The 25,871-nt window shown below is 48.0% G+C and overlaps 2 long non-coding RNA genes across 6 annotated transcripts in view; one reads left to right on the top strand and one right to left on the bottom strand.

Moving 5' to 3' along the window:
• The window catches only part of LOC118594686, a 100,165-nt gene extending 77,955 nt beyond the window's left edge, over positions 1 to 22,210 (top strand). Inside the window, exons 6-8 of one of the 3 annotated variants that reach the window (XR_004946397.1) lie at positions 3,898 to 3,934; positions 20,383 to 20,622; positions 21,289 to 22,210. This is a non-coding gene — a long non-coding RNA (uncharacterized LOC118594686). Of the gene's footprint in view, positions 1 to 3,730; positions 3,935 to 20,382; positions 20,623 to 21,288 lie in introns of all 3 variants that reach the window. The other 2 variants (XR_004946396.1, XR_004946395.1) reach the window with 2 other exon arrangements.
• The window catches only part of LOC118594687, a 41,660-nt gene that overhangs the window by 4,569 nt on the left and 11,220 nt on the right, over positions 1 to 25,871 (bottom strand). For all 3 annotated transcript variants that reach the window (XR_004946400.1, XR_004946399.1, XR_004946398.1), the window contains exon 2: positions 20,355 to 20,480. This is a non-coding gene — a long non-coding RNA (uncharacterized LOC118594687). The remainder of the gene's footprint in view (positions 1 to 20,354; positions 20,481 to 25,871) is intronic.

The raw sequence follows: 25,871 nt of genomic DNA, 5'->3' as shown, positions 1-25,871 counted from the left end.
TGTGTGTGTGCTCAGGCTCGGAAAGAAGGCCACCAGCCGTGTGGAGTAGGTGATAGAGTCGGAGAGATGCGTGGACTTGCTGAGCATGGAAAGGAAAAGGGATTCTTCTTAACGGCACTGGGAAGCTGTGTGAGCGACGTAAGGAGGGAATGGTGCTAGCTGACTTACATTTAAATTTTTGCTAAGATTAAAAACAAAACAAGCCAGAAGGTGGTGGTGCACACCTTTGAGCCCAGCACTTGGGAGACAGAAGCAGGTGGATCTCTGCGAGTTCGAGGCCAGCCTGGTCTACAGAGCTATTTCCAGGACAGGCTCCAAAGCTAAAACATAGAAACCCTGTCTCGAAGCCGGGCGGTAGTGGCGCACGCCTTTAATCCCAGCACTTGGGAGGCAGAGGCAGGTGGATCTCTGTGAGTTTGAGGCCAGCCTGGTCTACAAAGTGAGTTCCAGGAGAGACGCAAAGCTACACAGAGAAACCCTGTCTCAAACAAACAAACAAACAAACAAACAAACAAACAAAAAACAAGAAAGAAAAAAGAAACCCTGTCTCGAACCCCTCCCCCCACAAACAAACAAACAAAAATCCCAAACCCCTCCCAACTTGGTCCAGGACTAGCTTTGTAAACTTCATGTTGTTAAACTTCAGTTCCCTTAAGAACTCTTGGGTGGGAGAGGGGCTAGAAAGATGGGTGGCTCTGTGGTTAAGAATGCTTGCTACAGGATGGGGAGATGGCTCAGCGGTTAAGAGCACTGGCTGTTCTAGCAGAGGACCCAAGTTCAATTCCCAGCAACCACATGGTGGCTCCCAACCATCTGTAATGAGATCTGGTGCCCTCTTCTGGCCTGCAGGTAGAACACTGTATACATAATAGATCTTTTTTTTTTTTTTTTTTTTTTAAGATTTATTTATTTATTATGTATACAGTGTTCTGCCTCCATGTATGCCTGCAGACCAGAAGAGGGCACCAGATCTCATTACAGATGGTTGTGAGCCACCATGTGGTTGCTGGGAATTGGACTCAGGACCTCTGGAAGAGCAGCCAGTGCTCTTAACCACTGAGCCATCTCTCCAGCCCCCATAATAGATCTTAAAAAAAAAAAAAAGAATGCTTGCTGCCCTTTCAGGGAACCCGAGTCAGTTCCCACACCCTCAGCAGGTGTCTCACAACAGCCTGTAATTCCAACGCTCTCTTCTGACTTCCATGAGCAACAGCACACATGGCACACACACACATGAAATAAAAATGTTTATATATTTTTAAAAGAGCTTATGGGTAAATATGAGTTCATTTTTAGAGGGCATCTAGGGTAGGAACTGTCACCAGCTGGTGCATACTTAATGTCTCATTTTGTCCCAGTCTTCTTTCTCTAGGTTCCCGCCTAGGCTCTGCTTCTCCTTAGCTACCACATCACCCACTAGGGACATCCCCAGACCCAGCATGGAGCCTAGAACAGAGTGGTGGCGGGGCTCCATCTACTGGCATCAGGACCAGCTAAGATGGCCCTAGGATTCCTCTCACCCAGGGCCCCGTTATTTGATGTGCTACTCTCTGAAAACCAAAACATCAGAGCCTAGACTAGATTGGCCAAAGGACTGTGTGCTGCTGGATGGACTCGATCCATTTGTATTCAGACAAGTTATTTACCCATGTCATTGGCTGCTGCAAAATGGTGGGCCCCATGTGCAAGGGAAAGACTCATTCACAGAGGTTGTCCTTCTCTCCACTCATGGGTATTCATCTCCAAATCCTTTGCATGTGACCCTTGACCCAAGGAGCTGCCTAGGAAAGGATTGGGAGAACAAACTTGAAGTAACTGAAGCGGGTGAATGGCGGAGGGAGCTAGAAAATGAGCGAGGCTGAGAGCAAGGTGTCCCCACTTTTCCTCCTGGGTCAGGCTCATACTGCAGTCACTTCCAAAGCTGGAAGAGGTGGCAGTCCCCAGGGAAGAATTTGTCAACCAGCTGCCCGGGTATCCACATATCCACATGACTGGCTCCTACAAGCAGGATGCTTTTTCTGCATCCCTCCCTGTGCAGGACTCCATAGAAAGGATGTGATAAGGTTGATTAATTGCTCTGAAAAAGTTCTTTGGAAGGAAGAGAGCCACGGGGTCTGGGAGGCCGAGGAGCATCCCTGCAGTGGTGGCAGTGAAGCCTTGCTGGCTGTAACGGGGCTGCAAAGGGCAGGGCTGTGGCAGCAGCAGGCAGGCACAGGAACGTGGCAGGCGCATCAAGAAAGGACATGGGAGAAGCCTCAAGGAATAGCTACAGGAATGCCCCTGCTCCTGGACCGCTTCCCAAAGGAACAATAGAGTTCGGTTATCCAAGGGTGGAACGCACTAAAGCCCAGAATGCTTGGCCCTGTGCCTGACACAAAGGGCAAAGAAATACAGCCCCAGCATGGATGACTCCCCCCCACCTGCAACCTGCTGTTCTTCTTTCCCAGACCTGAGCCCCAGAAGATCCTCTTTCCTCATTCTTGGGGGGCTTACCTCTACTTACTTATGAAGGACTCTCTTCCACATCCAGCTTCTCAAGAGCTTCTATAACCCCAATAAAGCCCTCGGGTAAGTTCCTGTGTGCCTTTCCCTATCCTCAGCATCTCCACTGCACCCAGACCAGGCATCTGGAAACTGGCAGACAACTTTGGCGCCCTAGGAACCCGAGGGTACTGGCCAAGGTGCTGAAAAGTCCTAGCTCTTTCTCACAGTGCCATGTGCACTTTCTTCCTCTCATCCTCATCCTACCTGTCCATCCCAGCTCCAAATTCAAGACTTGCTCCTGCCTGAAACAATCTCAGTCTAAGCGTCTGTCGAAGGCTGATCTCAGAGAGCACCAAGCCAGGGGAGCCGCCCCTCCCCTCAAAGCAGCAGCCTCCGCCTCTCTTCCTGTCCTTACCACAGGCTCTGTCTGTTCTACCGGCCCCATCAAGGACAGTCCCCTGCAATCTGACCAGGGCAGCAGCTGGCAGGGCCTGGGGCTGCACTTGACATCCTGATCTAACCATATTCTCGACGAGGAAGCAGGTTGGAAGTTCCGCATGCTTGCACACACCTGCACACAACATGCACACACTCAAGCTCTCAATGTCAGCCTGGAGCACAGAAGTGGTTCTTAGATTTCATAGAAATCTCTGGTTGGGATGTCCCCAGAAAAAAACAAAAGCACATACACACGCAACCTTCTGCAGGAGCTGGGATCGGGTGGTCCTTCCCCTGGTTCCTGCTCTCAGCTGTAACCTTTCTCCAAGGAGTGGGGCTCCTCTAAGAGATTCCCAAGCAGGTGGAGATTTGACCAAACCAGTGTGCTTTTATGAATTCAGCTGTTCTTACAGATCATTTTATTTTTTAATTACTTGTAGTGCATGCACTTGTGCACAAGTGCCCAAAAAGCCCAGGAAAGGGTGTCATAGAACCCTGTAGCTGGAGCTACAGGCAACTATGAGCTGCCTGACATGGATGCTAGGAACAAAACTCAGATCCTCTGCAAGAGCAGTATATGCTTTTAATCACTGAGCCATCTCTCCTGCCTCTATGTAAACCGAGTTTTGAGGACTCTTCAGGAGCTGTGCCAATGAGGTCGGACCAAGGTACAAAAGGGACCATAACCATACTTACGGCCACCTAGAGCTGTCAATCTCAAGAGCTAAGCACTTCTTTTTTGTTTTGTTTTAAATGCATGTGTATATGTGTGAAGCTGCATGAATATATGTGCACCACATACCTGCAGGAGCCCAAGGAGGCAAGAAGGAATTCAATCCTCCAGAACTGGAGTTGAAGGCTGTTGCAAGCACATATGGGAACTGAATCCTGGCCATTTGCAAGAGATCCTCTGCATGCATTTAACTGTTGGGCCACCTTTCCAGCCCAAGAACAGAGTACTTCTCTTCCCCACAGGCCTCCTGCCCTGTCTCGTCTTCTTGAACCAGGACAGGTAAGCCCCCGCCCTTGCCTTCTGCCTGTCATCACATACTCTGGCCAGGCGTATTGACAGTGTGCACCAAGAATGCAAACAGAGAAACAGGCCTGTCCCTGCTCAAGTCTCCCTACGACTGCTTTGAATTCAATGCACAGACTTGTAGACTGTCCACATTAATGCCCTAGCATACAAGTCACACATACAGGTCAAGGCACACACACACCAACCATGCAGGAGCATACTAAACCAGAAATCATAAAAGCAGAGTGGAATTCCAGGAAGTACATGCATGGGCACACATTCATGTAATCACACACCCCTGGAAAACATACACACATGCAGGCTCTAACATGTAATTCCCCTTCCCTGCTCTCAGGGAACTTTCCCGATCTATGCTTTCTGTTACCCTCTGCAGTGTGCTCTTACTCCTCTATGCCCCAGTGCAGTTGGTTCATTGTGACAGAATCATTCTTTCCTCTTTTTCCTCACCCAGTAGATTCTTAGGACACTTCTGGCTTCGTTTCCTGGGGATGCCATAACAAATGACCACAATAAGGTAGTTTAAATGCAAGGGGAATTTATTCACTAACAGTTCTGGAGGCCAGAACTCTGAGGTTATGTCAGCAGGGTAAGTTCCTTCCTGGAACTTTGGAGAAAAGATCTATTCTATGCCTCCTGAGTCTCAAGGAAGTTCTAGCTCTTGTCTAAGTTCACAGAGGGAGGCAGGGAACAGTCACCTGTTGTAGAATATTATTTTAAGGTGTGTTACTTTTATTTATCTTGCATTTGTTTAACTCTGTGAAGCTGTGTTACTGTGCCTGTCTAAAATACCTGATGGTCTAATAAAGAGCTGAACGGCCAATAGCAAGGCAGAAGAAAGAATAGGTGGGGCTGGCAGGCAGAGAGGAGAAATGAGAGGAGAAATCTGGGAGGAAAAGAAGAGCAAGAGAACAAGGAGAGGAGGGTGCTAGTGGCCAGCCACCCAGCCACCCAGCCACACAGCCACACAGCCACACAGCCACACAGCCAGCCACAGAGTAAGAGTGAAAGTAAGATATACAGAAGTAAGAGAAGGAAAAGGCCCAGAGGCAAAAGGTAGATGGGATAATTTCAGAAAAGCTGACAAGAAACAAGCCAAGCTAAGGCCAGACATTCATAAGCAAGAATAAGCTTCTGTGAGTGATCTATTTGGGAGCCAGGAAGCAGGCCCCCCCAAAAGAGTAAAAACCAGGGCTGGAGAGATGGCTCAGCAGTTAAGAGAACTGGCTGTTCTTCCAGAGGTCCTGAGTTCAATTCCCAGCAACCACATGGTGGTTCACAACCATCTGTAATGAGATCTGGTGCCCTCTTCTGGCATGTAGACATACATGAAGGCAGAACACTGTGTGCATAATAAATAAATAAAATCTTTAAAAAAAAAAAAAAAGAGTAAAAACCAACAACAGTCACCTGAAGTCCACAACCTTCAAGAATTTCTGGAGACTGGACTATCACCTCAGTCTTGTCACCAGATGTCCCTCGAGAAGCACAATGGTTGATGGATTAGGATGTCCCCTCATTCAGCATGGCGTCATCTTAAGTTGATGGTATTTGCAAAGGCCCAACTTGTACACAAGGTCAAGTTCACACGTGTTAGGAGTCAGATGAACACACCCTGGGGTGCAGGGGGGCACTCCAAGTCTTGGCCGATTTTCCCTTTCTTAACCTTCCCTGATCCATCTCCCTAGACTAAGCTGTGACTCTGCTATGTACTCCCTAATCATGGTACTTCATCTGCTTTAACTTTGCTGAAGGCTGTTAATTTTCAGATAGGGTTTCCATATACAGCCCAGGCTAGCCCTGGGTTCATGACCCTCTTTATTCTAGCTCCATAGGGATGGGATTACAGATGCATGTTGCCACACGCTGTTGTTGCTACTGCTCTAAAGGCCTTTTTCCTCGCTCTGGGGTTGGACAGTCTGTGTCATACTCAATTTGTCCTTAATATCTGGTGAATCACGTTATGTAGGAACATGGCACAAGTATGCGAGCCATTTTGGAGCATATGGACACATGCATCCTATGTATATATCAGACATATATAACATATAGACACATGGACGCAAGTAAACGTAAACACATGTGCATGCCAGTCCTTGAACACAGTCTAGAGGGTTCCAAGTAGCCAGCTGGTATTGGCTGAGTTCCAAGAAAGCACACCCCTTCACCAAGTGCCATGGGAGGGGGTCTCCTGCCCTCAAGAGGCCGACTGGGAAAATAAGACTAATGCCTGCCAATAAAACTTCAGAGTCCAGTTCAATCGTGTAAGCCATGAGGGCAGGAGGCTGGAGCTCTTGCTGGCTGGAACAGTCAGGAGATGCCCCAAGGAATTGGTGAATACCATCCACCTTCCCATGTGCCTCAGGCTGTGGGGATGAGTGCAGAACTCAAGCCCCTTCTAGAAGGGTAGGCTTAAGCCCAATGATTGGTCCCATGACCTGGCTAGCCCTTGGCTTTTAGACTGTTGTTCTTTGCTCTTTCCCAGGGAGTGATAGGTGATAGGCTGGCAAAAAGCGTTTGTGATACCTTTGTTGGCAAAGCATCCTCTGCCAGCTTCCAATGACCAAAAAATGGCTAATGGGTGGGAAGAAAGCTCCACAGAGCCTTCCCAATCTCAATGCCCCCACATCATAAGGTCCCTTAAGATGGTTTTCAAGGACGCTAACTTCCTGCTCTCAGAACCCCAGCAGAGGTTCTGTTCAGCTGAAGCAATGGAGATATTCGGGGTGGGGGTGGAAAATTGTCGCAGGAGTCATGTCCAGGAAGTATTGTCCAATTTCGGAGCTCTGGAGCCAGACAGATTTCCACTCAACCCTTAGCTCTTTTCTTGCTGTGTTTTCTTGGTCACATACTTAACCCCTCCAAGCTTCCACCTCCTCAGCAGCAATGATTGTAGCACTGTCCACAAAGACTTCAGTGACTCTATTCAACACACAGGAGCTGTACATGACAGTCTGAATTCTCCTGCGTTCATATCTCTGGCTGAAGTACAACCAGAGCCCAGGGTATCCAATCTCAACCCAAGCAGAAAAACCTCTTCTGCTGATGAGCCACTCAGTGTGTGGCAGCCTAAGGCCCTTTCTTGGCTCTTGCCACAAAGCACAGCAGTGCCCCCAAGTCTCCCTGCGTGAAGCTTGCTCCTCAGTGATGTTTGCTGACAGGATATAAGGAAGAGAAGGAAGAAAAGGCAGACTTACCACAGTTAAGATTAATCTCGTGGGCTGTAGACTATAGCTCTATCGGCAGAGCATTTGCCCAGTGTGCAGGAGGCCCTGGGTTTGATCCAGAGTCACACATAAGCCGGAAGGGGTGGTGCAAGCCTGTTATCCCAGCTCTTGGGAGGTGGGAGCAGGAGGATCAGAAGTTCAAGGTCATCCCTGGCTATATATTGAGTTTGAGGTCAGCCTGGGCAACATGAGGCCGTGTCTCAAAAACAAAACAAAACAAAACAAAACAATTATGGACTTTGGAGTTCACTGGCTGGCCAGCAGGTGGCCAATACAATAAGAAGTGACAAGTGTCAGTTGCTTGCCCACCTCAGGCTCTGAGGAGGGAGCAAACTTTTTTGTTCGGTTTTGTTGGAAATCGTCATTTGAGCCGGGTGTGGTGCTGCACACCTTTAATCCCAGCACTGAAGAGGAAGAGGCAGGTGGATTTCTGTGCACTTGAGGCCAGCCTGCTCTACAGAGTGAGTTCCAGAACAGCTAGAGCTGCATAGTGAGACTCTGTCCTCCCTTTCACCCCCCTCACCAAAAAAAATAAAAAAAAGAAAAAGAAAGAAAGAAAGAAAGAAAGAAAGAAAGAAAGAAAGAAAGAAAGAAAGAAAAGAAAAAATAGTCATTTGTGCTCTAGGTTGAGGTACTGTCCTGAAGTGTCACAGGAGGCTATGACTGGGACCCAGGAAGCCAGCGTGAGCCCTCTATCACTCTTTAGGTCCTCTTTAACCTTAAAATTGTCCATTTCCTCAGTTACAAAGCCTTGGTAGTTTTCAGAAATCCCTGAGAAGAAAGTGAGGTGTGTGTGCAAGAAAGAGGAAAAGGGCCGGGCGGTGGTGGCCACGTCTTTAATCCCAGCACTCGGGAGGCAGAGCCAGGCGGATCTCTGTGAGTTCCAGGCCAGCCTGGTCTACAGAGTGAGTTCCAGGACAGGCGCAAAGCTACACAGAGAAACCCTGTCTCGAAAAACCAAAAAGAAAAAAGAAGAAAGAAAGAAAGAAAGAAAGAAAGAAAGAAAGAAAGAAAGAAAGAAAGAAAGAAAGAGAAAAAGGTTTGGGTCAAGAAATGGACCAAGCCCGATGATTTCCAGCTGCCGACACCACTGCCTTGTCTCTGTCCCTACATGTGCTTCTTGGAAAGACTTTGCTAAAGCTGAGTGTGAGTATGGGGTACAGCTCTAATTCCACAATTTAGGAGGCAGAGGCGGGAATATTGGCAGTTCAAAGGCAGCCTGGGCTACATAGTAAGAGCATATCTCAAGAAAGGGAGAGAAGGGGGTTGGGGAATGTCTGTTCATGACACACTAGCTTCTCAAGTGTCAAGACCCATGTCTGATCCTCAGCATCCATGTACAAATGCAGTGGCACACACATGTAATCCCAGCACCACTGGGGAGGTAGAAACAGACTTCATTAGCTGGCCAGCCTAGCTTACTCAGTGAGCTCCAGGATAATGAGAGACTCTATCTCACTGGGTGGATGGCATTCTTTAAGATGGCATTCAAGGTTGTCCTCTGGCTTGCACACACACACACACACACACACACACACACACACACACACACACCTAGAGAGGGGGTGCAGAGAGGAGGACCACCCCTAGGGATAAGGGTAGGACAAGCTTGGTGCTGGCAAGGTCAAGTGTTTTCCTTGAAGCTTCAGTAACAGGGTTTTGGGAAACTATTCCCTTGGAACACCTGGGTGACTCACCAAAATAAAAATAAAATAAAATAAAAGAACAACTTATCAACTGCCTAGAGCTGAAGCCAGCAGAGAGGGAAGGGACAGACAGGGACCAGATCCTGGCTTTCTCTGTGTCGGCTTGCTTTGCGCGGGACACAAGGGACCGCCCTCCCACAGAAGGCAAAGGGCAATGTGGTCCAGCTCATGGAGGCCTGGGAATGGGAGAAAGGAGAATGGCTCTGCCAGAGGCCTTGCCAGACAGGCAGCCTCTGTGGCGAGCAAAGGGCAAGAGGAAAACCACAAGGGAGCAGACGGGACAGGTGTCAGGGCAACAGGAAGTGGGTAGAAGCTGCAGGGGAGCAGTTTAGGGGACAGGCAGTCAGGATGGGGGGGGGGGAAGCTGACATGGGGCCAAAGCCGGGGCCTCAGAAACCTGGGGTCCTTTAGTCATGCCCTCCTGGAAGCCCAGTGGCAGCCTATTAACAGGGAGCGTGTAGCTTGGCTCAGCACTTCCTAAGCACTCAAGCTGTTGTGTGTTGTCATTATTTACACTGATGCAAACAGACACAGGCCCTGAGGACTGGGAACTCTGACGTGGATGCTCCTTGCACCACAAGCTTAGATAGTTCAAGCCCTGGAAGAGCTTTGTCCCAAGGTCTCCAACAAATTTAGGAGCATGGGAAACCTCTTTCCACCTTCTCTCTCAGGAGCCAGACCCTGGTTCATAGAGAGGCCAGCTAGGGCAGCTGGAGGCAGGCCAGCTGTTTTTTCTCTCTCTCTCTCTCTCTTTTTCTGGCCCCAGGGAGTTGTGCTCTTGAGGCTGCAGGGCCCTGTGGAGCGTCTGTGAAACCCCATTTCCTCTCCTTTCAATGACGAAGTCCCTCCCCTCAGACTCTCTGACTTTCGTCCCACATCGGGAGCATTTCTAGGCCAGAACCCCTAGCCACCAGGATCACAGAAGCCTGCTGGCCCTGCAGCTCCAAGCAGGCAGAAACGCTAATTGGCATTAACAGAGACCAGGCCTGCAGCTCACAAAAGATTCCCTCTTCCTGACCAGAGCCTGCCTGGGGCGCAGCCAGCCTGCTGGCTTCTGGTGTCTGCTGGTAAGGGGGGGGGGGGGCTTTGAGGAGGAAGGGGCCAAGAGTGGGGTGACCCACTGCAGCTGCCCTCACCTGAGGCTCCCCTTGCTCAGCAAGAGGCTGGCCCTCTTTCCTGCCCCTCATCACAGCTTCTCTGGTCGTGCAGAGCACATTAAACACAATCTCCTCAAAGCCTGCCCTATATGCTTATTTTAATCTAATCTCACTTGGAACAGAAGGCTCTGGAATCAAACTGCCTGTGCTGATAGCCCTGCACCGTGCCTTCCTGTGTGTGACCTGGAAGAGAAAAAATTGCTACCTCTGTCTTTGAAACTGTGCTACCTGCCTGGCTGGGGTGCTGAGAAGAAAATGCTGTCCATGGCAGGCTGCCCCTGGCGTGCATCGGGCACTCCTACGGTACATCCCCACAGCAGCTACATGCTTGTGACGGCTGCTTCTTGGGCTCTGTTCTCTCTGTGATAGGAAGCTCTTGTTCTAAGCAGAGGCTCCTCAGTGATGTTTGCTGACAGGATATAAGGAAGGGAAGGAAGAAAAGGCAGACTTGCCACAGTTAAGACTGGTCTCGTGGGCTGGGTAGCACTGTAGCTCTATTGGCAGAGCGTTTGCCTAGTGTGCAGGAGGCCCTGGGTTTGATCCAGAGTGGCACATAAGCCGGAAGGGGTGGTGCAAGCCTGTTATCCCAGCACTTGGGAGGTGGAAGCAGGAGGATCAGAAGTTCAAGGTCATCCCTGGCTACATACTGAGTTTCAGGTCAGCCTGGGCTACTTGAGACCCAAACAAAAGTCACCAGACTTATGAGGAGACAGAAAAAGACTTCCATTTAACAGTCACCTAATAGACTATTACTGTATAGGATCTCTCCAACGTCACTTATTCCCTTTGATTAAACTATTTCCCAATTTCTATTGCTTCCCTTTAAGATGTAAGCAATCATACTTTAGGGCAAATGAGTTATAAGCTTGATTGAGGGGAAAGATATGGTTTGAAAGCCTTTGAGCCTCTACAAGGAAGCAGGAATTTTTGTATGAAAAGTGCCCAAGGAATGCCAATTTTGCAGGAGGCTGGCCCTAGGAAAATTGAGTGCAGGAGGCTGCAATTCTCTCAGCAACAGTTCAGATGTGACTAAACCTCATATTCAAGACTGCCTTTCCTTGTCTTGGCCCTTCATGCCAAGGAGTATAAGGACAAAAGCGATCACTTATTGTCCGCATTATAGGCCTGCACAGAATATATGGCTGTGTTTGTTCCTAGGTTTTCTTTTTCTTATGATAGGAACCATCCCTAAACAGTCTCAATCCAAAAATGATTTCATTTGCTGGGGAAATGTGAAGACCATCTCTTGCTAGTCTGAGGTTAAACACAGAGGGAAATCTAAATACAATTTTCCTGTTTGAGGAGCAGTTACAATATTTTTAAGCAATTGAAGCTTCAAAATTGCAAATGTGATGTACAGTTAGGTGTCAACCACAGGAAGTGCAACAAGTGCAGTTACACAAGAGTGGGGCCTCCGGTGGCTTCCCCTCCCCATCCCGTCTGAGTGCAGAACCTTCGAGTGTTTCACAAGTGAAGATATTCTGGGAGACATGGGCCAGTTTTATTGGTGCTTGGCTTTTGGCTGGGGCCATTTAAAATAAATGTTACATGGGGAAAAACAGGAGGAAAGATGTTACGCCAAGTGTCAGAGCCATAACACATTTTTAATGGCTTTATTTATCAACACTCACTGGCGTTTGCCGCTAACAAACACTCTAGTCCATCCCCAATGAGTGTTTGCAGTAAATTTAAAGGACTTGTCTTGCCTTTGGCACAGAAAAGATGACCCAACTAGGATCCTTGTGTCATTTTGCAGAGATGATCGCTGGCAGAGACAGACTGAGGATGCAGGCAGAGGGCACAGATATAGATGCCACCAGCCAGACCCTCTTTGCCCTCAGCCACTCCCCAGTTGCTATTGTCTAAATGTTTGTTCGCCTCCTGTTGCTGTTCATACGTTGCTCTGACAAATGCCCTGACCTAAAGCAACACCGAGGAGGAAGGGTTTATCAGACTTACAGTCTCAAGTTATAGTCCATCATTTCGGGGAAGTCAAGTGAGGGATTTACACGGCTGTCACATCACATGCACCATCAAGAGCAGAGAGAGACGGGCGGTGGTGGCACACACCTTTCATCCAGCACTCGGGAGGCAGAGACAGATGGATCTCTGTGAGTTCAAGGCCAGCCTAGTCTACAGAACTAGTCCAGGACAGGCTCCAAAGCTACAGAGAAACCCTGTCTCAAAAAACAAAACCAAAGGAAAAAAAAAAAAAAAAGAACAGAGAGAAACGAATGCACCCATGCTACCTGTCTGCAATCCTCATCCAGCTTCCTCCTGTCTTATGTAGTCCAGTACCTCCTGTTCACGGAATGGTGGTTCCCACTGGGCTAGCTCCTTCTACACCAATTAACAAGACAATCCTCCCACAGACATGACTGCAGGACAGCCAAATCTAAATAATTCCTCAATGACCAAGAACACCTCTCAAATTCATATATTGAAAAATCAAGGGCTAAGAAACTAGCTCAGTTGATAAGAGGGCTTGTCTAGCATGTGCAAAGCTCTAGGTTTAATCCTTAGCACTACATTAAACCCAGGAGGTGGAGACAGGGGGATGGGTCAGAAGTTCAGGGGAATTCTCAACCACAGAGGGAGTTCCATGCCAGTCTCCTGGCTACCGGAGACCTTATCTCAAAAACAAGACAAATGAACAACAACAACAAATGTATTCGGTAGTGTCTAGAGGCAAAGTCTTTGGGGGCAATTAGATCACAAGGGTTCAGCTCTCTTGAATGGGATGGGTGCCCCTTAAAAGAGACTCCAAAGAGTTTCTTAGCCCCTCTTCCATGTGAGGACAGAGAGAAGATATATTCAAGAACCATGAAAACAGACTCTGGCAAAAGGAATATTATGGAGACACTGAATTTATCAACATCTTGACCTTGTCCTTTCTAGTTTGCAGAATTGCAAAGAATCAACTTTGTTGTTTAGAAGCCTCTTGGGTTACGGTGTTCTGTTGTAGCAACCCAAATGAACTAAAACACTAGCTGCTTCCTTAGTTCCCTCTAGACCTCACAAAACCCACTCATGGCAGCTGAGGCTCACACGGCTCTGAAGACACTCGAACCGCACAGGACTCTGCCCATCACAGCACAGGCCAGAGGCCTCCTCCGGTGCCTAGTGAGAGGAAAAAGCCAAGTTGGGACACTCAGAAGTTAGATCTTCTCCTCAGAGATCTCATCAGGCAACACACAAGGGCAATGAGGCCCTTAAATGGGCTTTGCTGCCATGAGGGCAAGCCCCCTTTTTCCTAGTGATGGTACCCCAGTATTCTAGATATGCTAGATTCTGACAAAGGGCCCAACCAAATCCAAGGCCAGACAGTCAGTTGATTTTTGTTGTTGGTTTTTGTTTGTTTGTTTGTTTTTGTTTTGTTTTGTTGTTGTTATTGTTGAGGTTGTTTTTTGGTTTTGGGTTTGTTTTTTGTTTTGTTTTGTTTTAAGATATAATCTTCATTGTAGACCAGGCTGGCTGTGAACTTTCAATCTCACCTCAGCCTCCTGACCTGGGATTTTAGGCCTGCATGGCTACACTGGACTCAGTTGGCAGATTTTAGCCCTGGACTGCCATGCTGGGCTTGTGAAGGAGACTAAATTAATTGAGATTCTTTCTAGTTGGGCTGCTGTAGCAAAGGCCCACACAGCAGTACTTTAGGCAAGACAAAGTTAATTTTCTTCTCCCAAGTGTTTGTGGTAGCTCTGTCCTACACAAGTTTGAGGTGCTCGGGTGCCTTCTGTTTTGTGGATGAGCTCACCTTGTCCACACAGCCACACTGCAGCCAGAGAGTGGCAGTAGGAAAGGGAAGTAGAAAAGTGTGCACATCACCTTTACTCATGCCCATTAGCCAGGATGTACATCTAAACCATCCCTAGCTGCGGGCAAGGGCCATATTACCAACTGAAATATTTGGTCCCCATGGAAGTAGAGGGAGATGGCTACTAGGATTCAGGCCATCGGGTGATGATAGAGTATGCCCAACAAAAAAGGCGTTCACACTGTGGGAAGAGGGTGAGACAACAGAGACTCACTGGGATTCAGGGTGGACCTGACAGACAGCTCTATCCGTGACTCTTCATGTGTGGGCCAGAACTGTTCTGTTCTGGTTTGAATGTGAGATGCTACCGAAAAGCGTCTCAATGCTTGCTTCAAGATGGTGGTACTTTTGGAGGGGGTGTGGGACCTTTAAGGGTAGAGCCTCCTGGGAGGAAGTGGGTCACGGGGATAGACTTTTGAGGTGTTCTGGCCTACCCCACTTTCTGTCCTGTCTGCTTTCTGATCCACCCAGTTGTGAGCAAATAGCCTCATGGTCCTGCTGACACAGTCAAGATCTGCTTGCCTGATGTGATGAGCTGTCCTTTCAAACCATGAGCCAAATAAGCCCCTCCCTCCATTAAGTTGCTTCCGACCAGGTGCTTGGTCACAGCAATGAGAAATATAATGGACTTACCGTCTTTCTTTACATAGGTTTGGTTTGGACTTCTGGTACCTGAATTGAAGAGTTCTGTTGAATTCACAGCATAGGCCATCAGGGGAATGGTTATAAGAAAAAAGAGGGACTAGAGAAAGGGCACAGCGGTAAAACGCTTGCCTGGCAACCGTGAAGACTGGAATTTGGATCCACCCATAAAGCCAGGGGGCATGGCAGACAACTGTAATCCCAATAGGAGACATGGCAATAAGGAATCACTGGGCCAAGCTAGCTAGCCAACCTAACTGAAAGACCAAGCTCTGGGGGGTGTGGGGGTTAGCTTAGAAACCCTGCCTTAGGTCTGGAGAGATGGCTCAGTAGCTAGTGCAGTTACTGCTTTTGCAGAAGACTGGATTTGGGTCCCAGCACCCACATCAAATGGCTCACAACTGTCACATCCAACAGCTTCTGGCTTCCAAGTGCATCACACACACATGGTATACATACATGCATGCATGTACACACACATACTTATAAAATAAAATTTTAAAAATTGAAGAGAGATCCTCCCTCAATATACATCATAGAAATCAATTGAGGAAGACTCTTGACATTAACCTCAGGAACACACACACACACACACACACACACACACACACACACACACACACACAAGCAGACATGTACATATATCCGAAGCACACCACATATACATACACATGCAAAATGGAAAAAGAGGAAAAGGGCAAAGGTACCATAAAGAGGAAGGCAGAGTCATGAGGAAATAGCAAGCTGGGGAAACAGCAAACAGAAAAGCCGACTTCTCAGATAGAAATGTTCCCAGAGCCAGTGGGTGTCGATGGAGAAGAAGCAAATGCACAGGAAAGCTGCGTGACCTGAGCTGCAGCCTCCGTCTGCAAAGGTCCTTCCTCCAAGCCATTCTGAGGTTCCACCGACATCTCATGCAGTTACAGTCTAAGGGAAATTGGATCACTATTCAAAACTTCCACTGTCTCTCCTTCGGTGTCCTCTCTAAACGTGGATGGAATATTGCTCCCATGGTGTCAGACTTGGCTGTGTGTTTAGCTTTGGCCAATAAAATGCAAGGCAAAGCTTTAAAAACCACTGTGGACCAGCCATGGTGGCATATATGTTTAATCTCAGCACTCCGGAGACAGGAAGACAGATCTCTGTGAGTTCAAAGCCAGCCTAGTCTACATAGCAAGTTCCAGGCTAACCAGGGCTGTAGATACACCAATAAGAAATTAACAATATGAAAATTGTAAAGAGGATGAGGCAGCAGATCATGAATTCAAGTTGGTCTATAATTGAGCACTACAATCCCAGCACTCAGGAGGCTGAGACTGGAGGATTGGTTCAAGTTCCAGACTAGCCAGGCTTGCTGAGACAGCCCAGCAGGTAAAGGTGCCTGCTACCCACCTTGACTATCTGAATTTGATCCCAGCATCCACATGGTGGAAAAAGAAAACCAACTCCTGGAAATTGTCCTCTGACTTCCATATGCAAGCTGTGGCATGTGTACACACACACCCCCACACACATATGCACACAAAATAAATTAAAATTAAAAATAATAAAAATTATAAAGAACCAATGTGTTCTTCTTTGGCCTGAGTTTCAAAGTGAAGAAAACTTGGAACAGAGCTGTTGCTGACCCAAGAGAGACACACCAAGGAGATGTAACCTTGTCAAAAGGATCTGAGGCTAGGGAATTTTTTGCTACCACAGCATAAACTCACCTAAGCTGACAGGCACAGTGTCTTTGCAGCCTACACTTACTGTGGATCCTGCTCATTCTGGAACTGCATTGTTCATCTTTTCCTGAGTTTCCAGAAACATTTTTCCATACACTATCTCCTGATATATCCTTGCAACCAACAGGGATTAGCCCTTGAACAATCACATTGAAACACGGGAGTTCTATCCACTAACCTGGAAATGGCAAACCTGGTATATCATGATGGAGTAGCCCTTTTACCAAGTCATTTTCCAGTTCTATTGCCCAACACCATAGCACCAAGAGCATATGATATGACTGTTGTAAAATTGAGGAATCTCATGATTTGAAGTATCGAATTTCATTTTACCAAGTTCCATATTTGAACATATTCAGGATTTTTGTGGTAGATGTGATTTCTCAAACTTAAGGATATTTCAGTTTCCAGAATATCCTGCATTAGTAATGATGATAGTGGTGGTGGTGGTGGTGGTGGTGGTGGTGGTGGTGGTGGTGGTGGTGGTGATAGTGATATTAGTGATGATGATGATGATACATAGACATATGCAAAGCTCTTTTTTTTTTTCCAAGACAAGATTTATCTGAATAACCTTGGCTGTCCTGTAACTTGCTTTGTAGACCAGGCTGGCCTAGAACTCACAGAGCTATGCCTGATTCTGGCTCCTGAGTGCTGGAATTAAAGGCTTGTGACACCCCCACCTGACTTGCAAAACATTTTCTAAATTTGTTGCCTTTTAATTCACAATGTCATGCAAGTGTTATCCACATTATCCACGTAGGGAGACTAGAGATGAGAAAGTTAGAGAAATTCTACAAATTACAGGGCTGACAGTGTTCCTCCAAGCTTTTTTTCTCTGTTGCTTCTCTCGCACCTGCTAAGTGGCAGACATCCAGACCACAGTGGACACTCACCTCCATGACAGGTGCTGGGAATTAATCAGAGACACTGTTGATTTGACTAAGTAAATGAATACATGAATGCAAAACTAAATGAATGGGTGCATTAATAGATGAGTGGATGACAGGTAAATGGACAAGTAGATTTATAGATAGATAAATGGATGGGTACATGGGTAGATGATGAATGGATGGTCTCTTTTGTGTGGATGGATGAGGAGACATATGAATGAAACTCTTGGGGTCTAAGGGGAAAAAAGAAGATGTTTTCTCAAGTCTAGAAAATACACACAAACTTGCCTAATACTTTGCCACCTAGAATGCCCTCCACTTGGCTAATTGGCTACCCTTGCCTGCCCAGATCTTTCAATATTCCCCCACATCTAAGAGCAGAGTGCTTTATCCACAAGGGTATCTGCTCTAGCCTACACTTTCCTGCCATGTTCCTTCCATTTCTTCAGGCCTCAGAGATGGACAGCACCTCCTTCACTGGTTTATTTGTGGGAATAGATAAGGCATAGATTGGTTGGTGAAGTGCCTGGCACATGTAACTTTTTGATAAATAATCACTATTGCTCTTCTTAGTCTCTATAGTTCAGGATAGTTGCCTGTGGAAATCAAAGCCCCACTAAACATGCCATATTGTGATTATGGTCTTTAGCCCTTTTTCATGAGTAGTGGAATCTGCAATAATACAATAACCTTTATTTTATTATACAGCCCTTGGAAATGGAGGGTTTCATCCATGTCAATTAATTTCCTCGCAGCCCACGTTGGCAGTGACAATCAGAATGTCAAAGTGTCTCTGAGGATTCCTAAGAAATCTGAGGCACTTTACAAAGAGCCCGCCCTGGGTGAAAGACCAGCCAGAATGAATCGTTAATATACTGCACTAGAAGGGGACTCTTCCAAAATGCTAATCCAATCAACCCGCAAGGCACACTTCAGGCTTCTTGTTCAGTGATCACACAGAATCTCAGGGCTAGGGCTCTGCTCTGGGGAGGCCAGAAGCCCTGTTCCTCAAACCAGGGTGAAGCCACACCCCCTATACGTCACAGCTGCTGAAAGTGGAGCCTGTGGGTCTGTAGGTACCTCCTGTCACGATCAGTCAGGACAACACAGACTGACTGCAGCCACCCGGGCTCTTGAAGGAGCCCTCACATCTTTGGAGAAGGCATCACCAAGAAAGCACATGCGTGAGAAACGAACTGTTTGAAGAAGTAAGGAACTGCCCAAACCCGGCATTTATTCCAGAGAATACCTCAAAGGGTCCTCAGCCATCCATTGATGTCCACACTCCTATCTGAATCCTTATTAACAGATGATACATGCTCAAAAAATATAAAATATCAAGGTTAGCTAGAGAGGCAAAGATCTAGCCCAGGGCTAGAATGCCATCAAATCTCCAGCCACATTCTTTGCTCATGGGCTTTTCTCTTGCATGGGCCTTTCCCTCTTCTCTCCCCAGAAAGCTCTTGCTCATTCCTCAAGGCCCATTTCATGGGGCACCCTCCAGTGAAAGTTCCAGGAATAAGTACTCTCTCTCTGCTTCAGAGAAATGTGTTGATGAAGTGAACAAGGGCCCCAAGTGCTCTTGTTCAGGTTTTTTGTTTCGTTTTTTTAGACTTATTGATGTGTATGGTGTTTTGCTCTTATGCGTGTCTATGTGCCACATGCAAGCCTATGGCCCATGGAGGTCAGAAAAGGGTGTCAGATCTCCTGGAACTGGAGTTACAGATAGTTACGAACTGACGTGTGCTTGCTGGGAATTGAACCCAGGTCCTTTGGAAGAGCAACCGATGCTCTTAACCACTGAGCCATCTTTCCAGCCCCTTTGGGTGTGTTAATATTAGAATCATATCATATTGTGTGTTGGTTACACTTTCCTTCTGTCCCCCTTCCCGCCCATAGCAAGCAGACCATTCCCGTTTGTCATTCTGGTCTGGGTTTAGAAGTGACCGGCCTTGCTTGCCACAACATCCCCAGCTCGGCCATGCGACTGTGCGAGTCTATGGGTGGATGATGGACTGGTGGGTTTCAGGAGAACATGACAGTGTTTGGCAGCCGTACCCTTGATGGTGTCTGACACCAAATAGGCACACAGTGTCTATCTGGTGATTACACAGATGTCGCCGGGGCTCAGAAGTTCCCAAGAGTCTGTGCTAGGGGATTCCCATTGCTGCTCTTGCTCCTTCCAGATGCACAAAGGTATAACAGACTCTTTCCCTCCTCCTTTGGGGGGCGTTCTGTGCTGAAGCTCTGGGGCACTGGGGGAGGGGAGTGGGGAGGAGGGAGGAGGGAGATCTATGATGGATGGAGTGAAAAGGCACCGTGAGAGGCAAGCAGTTCGGAACCTGATTATCAGGAAGCTGTTAGCATCGTTGTGATAATGGGGAAAATGCTAAGTGCTTCCTGAAAACATGGGGCTCCTCCTTTGCCCGTCTGACTGAGGGCCTCCCAAGTTCCCACTTCTCCAAACAGGCCTCTGGGACTGACGCGCCAAAGGCAGACATACTACATTTCTAATCCCACCTTCACTTCCTATGCGCTGTGCAGCTTTAGGCAGATTGCTCAGCCATTCTGAGCTCCGTTTCCGTATTCATTTACGGGCAGACCTCAGCACCACAGGCAATACTCCTGGCTCTGGGAAAATGTTCCAGCTATGTTTTCTGTTGTTATCATTCAACATCTTGTCAGTTGAGTGGAGCTCAGAGCGAGTGTGTAATGTGAGACGCGTCCCTCCCCATTTCTTTTTTGAGACAGGGTTTCTCTGTGTAGCTCTGGCTGTCCTAGAACTCACTTCTATAGACCAGGCTGGCCTCGAACATAAAGATCTTCCTGCTTCTGCCTGGTGAGTGCTGGGATTAAAGGTGTGCTTCACCATTTTGCCAGGCTAACTCCTCCCCTTTCAACCCAGCCCCTGATCAAAGCCCAGAGGGAAGTAGATAATTTGCCTCACGCAGAAACTCCACACCCCTCACAATGCTATGGTCTTCTCACTTTTTTTTTAAGACTTTTTTTTTTTATTGTGTATAGAATGTTCTGCCTGCATGAATGTCTGCATGCCAGAAGAGGGCATCCGATCTCATTATAGATGGTTGTGAGCCACCATGTGGTTGCTGGGAATTGAACTCAGAACCTCTGGAAGAAGAGCCAGTGCTTTTAACCTCTGAGCCACCTCTCCAGCCCTGTCTTCTAGCTTTATCATCAGCAAAAAAAGCCACTGCTGGGTAACTCACCTTATTTATTTCCTTGGCTTTGGTACAGCAAAGGATTCGCTGGCCCTCTGGATAGAAACTCTGGTGCTTTTCAACTGTGTGAGCATGGGTGACTTGCTTGGCCTCTCTGAGCTCCACTTCCTTCATCTGCAAGATGAGAATAGTCATCATAGCTCCCACCTTCACAGGAAGATCACTAATCTGGCAAGGAAACACAAGGCGCATATCTGGTACCCTGGGGCTCGGACAGAAGAATCTGATACTGTTATCTTGTTATCTTATTTTGCCAGTAAGTTGATTACATGGCTAGGTGTGGGGGGGGGGGCATGTGTATCTAGTCTCTGACAGAGTCTGTGTTCTTCTTAAGTCCAGGCTGGACATGGTCACAGCTCTATTTCTATCAAGCTGGGGAATGGCCTCTCCTCAATAGAAGGAGGGATCTCCTCCTCATGGTCCCTTCTAACCTCCCTATCTTCCCAAGCAAGGGATGCTCTGTTTCTCACAGGTACCACTATTCTCTGAGTCATTGCCTGCAAAACATCCTTTCCTGCACTCTGGGGTCTAGGAAATGCAGTGCTTACATAATGGCAGAGGGCCCTGAGCTCTCTGGACTGGGTAGCTACTCAGGCTGGCTCAGTCCCCCACAGACAGACAGAACCCTGATCTGACTGTGAGACATGACAACATGCTGGGTGGCTTCTGCAAGCTTTCCTCTACCTGTCTGTAACTAGAGATGGTGGCTGATCCTTGGGGACATCTGACTGGCCTGGGTTTTATTCCTAAGTTGGCATCACCTGCCCTCATTCTTGTGTATCCAAAGAGCTGTCAGTGTCCTGGAAGTGTGGGAGTCATCTCTACTCTGTCATATATGGAAAGTGGTCCTATAGGAGTAGGCTGGAGAATTATGGGAGAGGAAAGGACCCCTGACTCCCCACCTCCCACTGTTTTTTTCCAGGAGCAGATCTGGGGCCCCCACCTCCATCCAGGTGCCCAGAGGCCTGAGAAGCTGTCGAAAGCACTGAACCTAATGTGTATAACTACAGGAGATGCCAGCCATCTCCTCCAGATGCAGGCTAAAAATACAGAGGAGTGAGGTCCCTCAGTAATGGAGACTTTAAGAGCCTGTGACATGCGGCGACGGCTGTGCGGCCGCTAATGAGCTCCTAGCCGATCGATGCCCAAGACCCAAGTGAGCGTGTGGGCCGGGAGCAGAGACGGGGTGTCACTCATCATTTGTCCGTCCTGGCTCAGAAACCTGGACTGTTGGTGTGGGCCAGGAGACTGGGGATCAGCTTGAGTGACCCCTTCAAATGGGGAGACTGAGGTCAAGTGACAGGAAGTAGGAAGACACATCCTGGACAGCTGATGCTTCAAGGGACCTTAACCAGATCTTGTTTCTCTCCTTTCCTGCCCCACCCCCAGCTTTCTATTTCAAAGACCAGCACAGAGCTGTATAGACCCTGCAAATGGATGAGAATTGAGCATTGAACAAATGAATGAATGAGTGAATATTTGCCCCACTGCAATGTGGGGTTCCCCAGTGCAAGGACTACAAGCTAGACTTCCTATTGCCCCAGGAGTACCCAGCACCAAGATAATCAGAAAGGATTTGCTGAATGAATGAATCTACCCGCTTCTGCACATGAAGACAAGGAAGCCTATGAAAATCGTGTCCCAGGTCTATTTTCACTGGTCCTACCACTAAAGAGGATAGCCATGCCTGCCGGAGAGAATACCCAACAGCACAGTACAGCAGATGGTGCCTGGACCTGCTGCAGGCACAGTACTGAGTTTTACACAAATCATCTCAGTCCTCATATCAACTCTATGCTTAAGCTCAGTTTTTGTTTTTGTTTTGTTTTGGTTTGGTTTTTCGAGACAGGGTTTCTCTGTGTAGCTTTGCGCCTTTCCTGGATCTCGCTCTGTAGCCCAGGCTGGCATCGAACCCACAGAGATCTGCCTGCCTCTGCCTCCCAAGAGTGCTGGGATTAAAGGCATGCGCCACCACCTCCCGGCTCAAGCTCAATTTTTATACCCATTTTATACAGGGGAAAGCTAACAGAGCTCACAGAGGTTGTGTTCCTAGCCCTACATTGGGCCTAGAAAGATATCTAGCCAGGATTCAAAACATGCCAGCTTGTCGCTCCCTAACTACTGAACTACCCCTGTTTCTCTATGGTACAGCAGGAAAGGACAGGAGAATTGTGGCCCAGACAAATCCACGCAAGATAGAAGGGATGGAAGAGGAAAAAAAAAAAAAAAACACCTCCAGGGCTCATAAAGTATTTGATAAATTCCAGGAGAAGAATAGGAAGAAATAATGAGCATTTGTCAGAGTCTTTTATAGCATGTAAGTCGCTTTTCCCCACGTCCTCTCATCTGATCTTCACCGAAGGCCTGGGAGGAAGGTATTATCATTATCTACATTTTATTGGTGTGGAAAGGAAGGCACTCACACCTCCCAGCCTGAGCGGGCAGGCTGTGCACCTGGGGGGCGGGGCAGCGGGGCAGCCGTGAAGGCTGTCAGAACCTCACCACCACCCCTCGGCTGTCACTGGCTCAGGGAGAGCGCAGGCTGAGGCTCCTGCCTGCCCGTTAGAACCACAGAGGAAAGGCCAGCAGGGGGCACAGCCCCGTCCGAGACCACCTCTTCCTGAGTGGTAGAGGGAACGCAATGGCCCTTTCCGGGCCAGGCCCTCACTCCCGCTGGGGGCTCTCCATTCTTTTGGCAGCATGGTAGAAAGCAAAAGCATTAGCCAACAACACCGAGTTTGAAGGGGGAAATCAACTCTGGGGGAAGAGTTTAATTAAGCTGAAACATGGTGGCTCACGCTTGTCATCCCAGCAATCTGAAGGAAGAGACTGGAGGATTGCTGCAAGTCAGGGTTATGTAGGGAGTTCTAGGCCAGCCAAGGTTACATCGCAAGACCTCCGTCTCAAGAACACAAAACAAAGCAAACCAAAATGGAGCTTGCTCAAGATGCAAAAGTGTGGTGGTTTAAGCACCATGTTTGGAAGGAGAGCAGAACCCACCACACTCTTCTGGCTCCTCTGGCTCCCAGGTCCTCTGACAGGAATTTAACCCTTTGAACACGTGGCCAAGGTTGGACGGAGAATAAATATGGTGACAGCCCTCTGAATGTTCTCACAAGAACCCTAAGTTCAGATCTGCCGTAATAGAGAGCTGGTGCAGGGCTCCTGTTCTGCACCCAGTCCCGTATCTCAGAAGGGGGTCGGAGTGTCAGGAAGCGGCTGCCTGCACCCTGGCGCTTCCTCATTTTGCTCTAAGATTGGTCTCATTCTGCAAAAGTTTTACCATCTGCACTTTCTGTATCAATTCAGATGGGTGCATTAAAAAGACAACAACAGCAAAAACCCACCCAAAAAAAGACCCCAAAGCCGTGTATGGTGATACATGACTCTAATCCAATAACTTGGAAGATAGAGCTTCAGGCCAGCCAGGGATACATAGTGAGATCTTGTCTCAAAATAACAACAAGCCTCAGATCTATGCAAAAATGAGAACCTAGATTTTATGCAATTGCATTTTTTTTTTTTCATTTCACAGTCCTGTGATTGAAAGGGGAAACCCAGAGAAAGACTGCTCCCACAGGATTCAGCATAGATGAGCCCGGCTGCATGCCAGGTGCTGGGCTAGCCTGTCCCCCATGTCAGGCATTTCAGGCCCACACGGATGATCTCCACAAGATGTCGGCAGAGGCCCTCATCTGATGCTGTAGAGGGAGGTGGTAGTGGAGGCCGATGAGATGGCCGTGACAAACTTCAGCTCTGGGACAAGCTGCAAGGTGAACTCTGCCACTTTGAGCTGGTGACTTTGGACAAGTTGCTTGGCCTCTTTGTGACTCGGTTTCCTTACGTGTGAAATCAGAATAATGAAGCTAACTTTCCCATCATGGGGCTGTAAGGACTGAGTTAATTTACATCACACAATGTGCTTAGAGTAGTGCCTGGTCAACAGTAGAATGTGTGACGTGCCAACTGTCACTGTTTTTTCCTTATAAATCGTAAGACTTAGATACAAGAAAACATTTGGGCAGCACTTAGCCCAGACTAAGCGCTCAATAAAGAGAAGCTGCTGTTATATTTGTTATTAAGTCAAAGTTGTCATTGCTGGCCAGGTGGATGGGAGGGAGGGCAGGAGAGGGACCCAAAGCAGAGAAGACAGCATATGCAAAGGCCTGAAGGCCAGACAGAGCCTGGAGCATTTGGCCAAGTCAAGAAGCTCAATTAGACTGCACACAGCCTGGGTTCCAGAAATGAGGCAAAAAGAAAGGGCCTGGAAAGTTAGAGGCTGAGGCTGGACCTCAAGGCATCTGTAGTAGTGAGCCTTCCTCACCCCAGATCCCATGCCACTGTGAGTGCCTGGGTTAACGAAGGCTTGCCAGGGACCAAGGGGGAGATGGGTAGCGTGAGGGGGCTGCTCTGGACCCAGCCCCTTCAAGCTCCGAGCCACTGTTCCTGGAACCACCAGCTGTCAATTAGGGAGTTTCAGTACAAGAAGCTCGCCTTTCTCACGTGACACGTGTCACATCCGGAACGATCAAAACAGCTCGGCTTCGGCAAAGCGTCTTGTGCTGCATGTTTGTTCTTTGGCGGCTGAGAGTAACTTGTGTTGTTCTCAAGACACTGCGATTTGCTGGTCTCTGACAGCCATTACCTTCTCAAAGCCTCTGCTTGTCACACAGCCCACCTGGTAGCACCCTATTCCTTCCACTCTGAGCCATCCTTGTAGTAGTTAATTCTACTTCAGGCCAAGGGGGCGGGATAGAATGAAATCCAGCTGGAAAAGTCGGCCATAGTTTAGAAATCACCTCCAGCCTTTAGGAACGCCGACTCAGTAGATTCTACGCTGTGACGAGTGTTCCTGAAGGGTAAGATTTGAACTCAGATCTCTGCCATTACAGTCTGTATGTACACTTGCTCCCGGTCCAACCTGCCTCTCTCTCCAGCTCCCTCACTCCCCACCCAGCTGATCCTGAAGAAAAAAACCTGAGACACATGGGATTCAACACAGGCAGCCAGGCTAATTAATATATGGAAGCCTGCGCACCAGATCCTGGGGGTTCATCACCCCTGAAGAAAAGACCCCCTCAGATGTGCAATCAACCAATGTTGGCTTCCAAATCTTGGCCCCCCTCAAAGGCAGACCCTCGCTCACCATCACCAACAGTAGCTTGGCTCCTCCCTTCCTGCGATGACCCTTCAGTCCCCATCACTTCCCTAGACAAGCTCCACTTTGAGTTCATGCATATCAAGCAGTCAGTTCAAGGTCACTGTCATTATCATCATAGCAGGTCCAAACACAGTCTGTGTGAGGTTTAAGGGCCTTTGCCTGTTCCTGTGTCCCCTTTGTCCATAGTCTAGGACCCTGAGGGTGTGGGAGCAAAGAACATGCATGGCATCCATTTGTGGTGATCCCCTTGCAGGCAGAGTTCAGTGTCCTGTTCCCTTCTGCATGCTGGAGTCCAGTAGATGCTAAAATATAAAAATCTGTGTCAAATAATTCTAACCATGGGT

The sequence above is a fragment of the Onychomys torridus genome, chromosome 13 (assembly GCF_903995425.1).
Source record: "Onychomys torridus chromosome 13, mOncTor1.1, whole genome shotgun sequence".
Lineage (NCBI taxonomy): Eukaryota > Metazoa > Chordata > Mammalia > Rodentia > Cricetidae > Onychomys > Onychomys torridus.
The sequence above is the reverse complement of the archived record's forward strand: the minus strand, read 5'-3'. Positions and strand labels throughout refer to the sequence as shown.